Genomic DNA, 3,372 nt, shown 5'->3' with positions numbered 1-3,372 from the left:
GGGCTCTAATGGAGGGGTGGTGGAGGGGGCAAAGAAGATGGGGTGGTGGAGGGCAAAGAAGAGGGGGAGGGAGGGCTCTAATGGAGCGGTGGTGGAGGGGCAAAGAAGAGGGGTGGTGGAGGGCTAGAGGGGCAGGAGGGGGAGCATTGAAAGGAACAAGTAAGGTGCAAGAAAATGGGGAGAAAGGAAGGGGGAGGAAGAAGAGAGGAGTAAGAAGGGGAAGGTGGTAGGTGGCTGGCGGCCATAGCAGTAGCGCGGGTCACCAATGCGCGCTACTACTATGGGCGCCTGCAAAATATCTACGGCTAGTGTTGCACTACCTATAGCGCGGGCTAGGATAACATGCTACTGGTAAAATGTTACACATAGAAGAAATAGCAGTAGCACGTTTAGGTAAACAGGCACTATAGATCCTAAACTAACAGTAGCACCGGTTAGACGACCAGCGCTGCTAATATTTATTGATTAGGGGGGTGGTGTGCTACACTTAGCAGTAGCATGGTACTAGAAAACAAGCGCTGCTGCTAATGAATACCAATAATGCTCTTACTAGCCAGCGCTACTACTAACTACTAGTAGCGTGGGGACATAAGCAAATGCTACTGGTAAACTTCTATCTATAAGCATTTTTCTAGTAGTGCTAGAATGCACTTGGTTTGAGTTGGTGTATAGGAGCTCATGCCCTAGATTTGCACTTAGTTGTGGGAGGACAATGTGGCGGCGATGTCTAAACCCTAGCTTTGCTCACCTTTCTCTCCGGAATATTCTGGAGAGGAGCAAGGGGAAAGCAGAGGCAAGGGGTAAGACTCGGGTGAGTTTGTGCTTATAACCAGGCGTGGGATTTAAGGAGCCTTTAAAAGGAATTGTACTGATCCTCATAAATGATGTAATGACTATTTCAAATGAATAAACCTTGTGTTTTTCTTTAAACAAACACGCGTGGGGTTTAGCAATGAGGTTAAGTGCTGAACGTGTTTGATGCTAAACATTGCAGCAATTTAGATCACTAGAGCCTGGTTTGATGCTAACCATTGGAGTATGGTTTAATCTTCGGGATGTTTTTGGTTCTCCGGACCGGGTGCTTTTACAGGGTAGTAGAAGAAATTTGGTTATATTAAAAAAGATTATTTTTTGGTTGCAACTTATCGCATTTGCCAAAGAAGAGCACTACTCTCTATACAAAACGAAAATGCCTAACTATAGTGTGAATTATTATAACGGTATAATGCCTTCAATCTGAATTGAAGGATGGTAAGTGAACTAACATTGAGATCACAGTTACCAACATAATCAAATCCTCCATCAGCCCATCTCAAAATTACAATGCCTCATATATCCCTAAACCGAGCTATCCAAATACTATTAAGAAGTGGACAATTATGATGGCACTTGAGCTAACGTGCTTGTACCTAGAACGTAAATTATAGGGTAAGCTTCACATGAAGCTCAGTTGCAGCGCTCAGGTTTGGAGATTGATGGCATTTACATGTTGTACTCCTCACACATAGAAATAAATACCACCGAGTGCCCAATTATTCTTGTGCATTGCATGAAACACTTGATAAGCACATACTCCATCCATTCTTAAATATAAGATCCTTTAGAGATTCCAATACTGACTAATAGGGAGCACAAAATGAGTGAATCCACACCCTAAAATATGTCTATAAACATCTGTATGTGATCCATATTCAAATTTCTAAAAGGGCCTATATTTAGAAATGGGGAGAGTAGTTAAGGAAATAAAAGCACGAATAGTTTAAAGAAATGCAAAGTTTCTTTGTAGCTCGTCCTACACGGTGCCCCTTATCTGTGTCGTTGGCCATGATATGGAGATGTGTGCTAGTGCCAGCATCAACAGTAGTATTCCTGTAGCCACAGAGTGATTAGTCTGAAAAGGTAGAGCTACGTGAACGATGGTGAGATTCCCTAGTAGGCCACCAGCGATGTCCCCGTTGTGTCACTCCCTGGTCTGCATTGATGGTCGATCCCGGGGTCCACCCGCACAGCCGCCCCAACTGTCCTATTCACATCATTTCCAGCCGCTCCTCTGTTCCACCCGCCTCCCTTAATTATTTTAATACATGTGCCATGTACATGCTTCCCTTAATTATTTTGATTTTTTGAGTCTGGACAATTTTAATACATGTACCACGTACATGCTACCGAAGTCCATATACCAAATTAAGAAACGAATGTCACAAGATATACTTGGCAGCATTTTAATCATACTAGGTACATGTATAGTATGCAATATGGAACAGATTATGAAAATGTAGAAGACTGAAGGATTTAAATTATACAACTTATATTTTACAACATGCTGCACAGCAAATTGGCAATGGAAAGGCTATTGAGTTAAATGGTTTAGGAACCTACAATTAATTCTGATACATAGTGAGCACAGCCCAACAAAGGTACAAAACCTACATATACATCTATACACTTTGACCAATTCATTAGCATATATAGCTAGAAAATTTGTTTTACTCATAACCACCAGGCAAGTCTTTCCGGATCAACGGATTCCGACTCAGAAGGGGAACGGGGGCTTCGTTACTGGAAAATCAAAACGCAAGGGGATTTTTAGGACAGCAGAATACCAGATCTGATACAAGCTGTAGGAGGAGATAACACTAATCCAAAACAGAGATTGGGAAAAATGAATTTTGGTAGATTGGGATTGGAACGAACCTGGAATTTCCGGCCGAGATGCACACGACCGAGAGTGCCGATGAGCTCCCAAGACCGGCCGATGCCTCCTTTTCAGCACCTCCTGCGCCCGGGTTGCTCTGCTCCGCCCCGGCTGACAGTGCCGATGAGCGCCCAAGACCTGCCCCCGCCTCCTTTTCAGAACCTCCAGCAGTGGATTCTCTGCTCCGCCCCGGCGGTAGTGATTTCCCCCGGTCTATTGTAGCGACTAGCAGGATCTTCGAGATCCAAAACCATGCCGGATGTGTCCTCGTTCATGGCGGAAGGGAAGAGGAGGGTGGAAGAACCCAGAGAGCTATCTGATGGAAAGCACGAGAGTAAAGGCCTCGATTGGGGGAATAAAGCGGTGAGCGGGCCAAGACAGCGGTAGCTGGGCACGTCAAGTCATGTCGTGAATAGTGGATTTCGTGGCACACGATTAAGGTTTAAGCGTCTGGTGCCAACTGCTGTGTGCACATATCTCCATGAACACGGGCATGCTTGAAAGGCTGAGATAAGGGGTGCCGTGTAGCCCCAGCTAGGAAAAACCGTTTTTAAAAAGAAAATAAGCAAGGTGAAGACTTAACCAGGATGAGCGAGACATTATTCGTATTAAGGGACATCGCCGCCGTGAAACATTATTCCTTTTTTGAGGAAAAGCAAAGCTTTATAACTTAACGG

General features: G+C 44.5%; 1 long non-coding RNA gene across 1 annotated transcript; it reads right to left on the bottom strand.

The window, feature by feature from the left end:
- Positions 1-2,198: 2,198 nt before the first annotated feature.
- LOC119303151 lies at positions 2,199-3,080 on the bottom strand. The gene is made up of 2 exons (XR_005147842.1): positions 2,695-3,080; positions 2,199-2,559 (listed from the first exon to the last, which is right to left on the bottom strand). It is a non-coding gene; the product is annotated as an uncharacterized LOC119303151 (long non-coding RNA).
- Between the last annotated feature and the right edge of the window lie 292 nt (positions 3,081-3,372).

Source organism: Triticum dicoccoides, chromosome 1B (genome assembly GCF_002162155.2).
Source record: "Triticum dicoccoides isolate Atlit2015 ecotype Zavitan chromosome 1B, WEW_v2.0, whole genome shotgun sequence".
Lineage (NCBI taxonomy): Eukaryota > Viridiplantae > Streptophyta > Magnoliopsida > Poales > Poaceae > Triticum > Triticum dicoccoides.
This window is presented reverse-complemented; position numbering and strand designations above follow the sequence as displayed.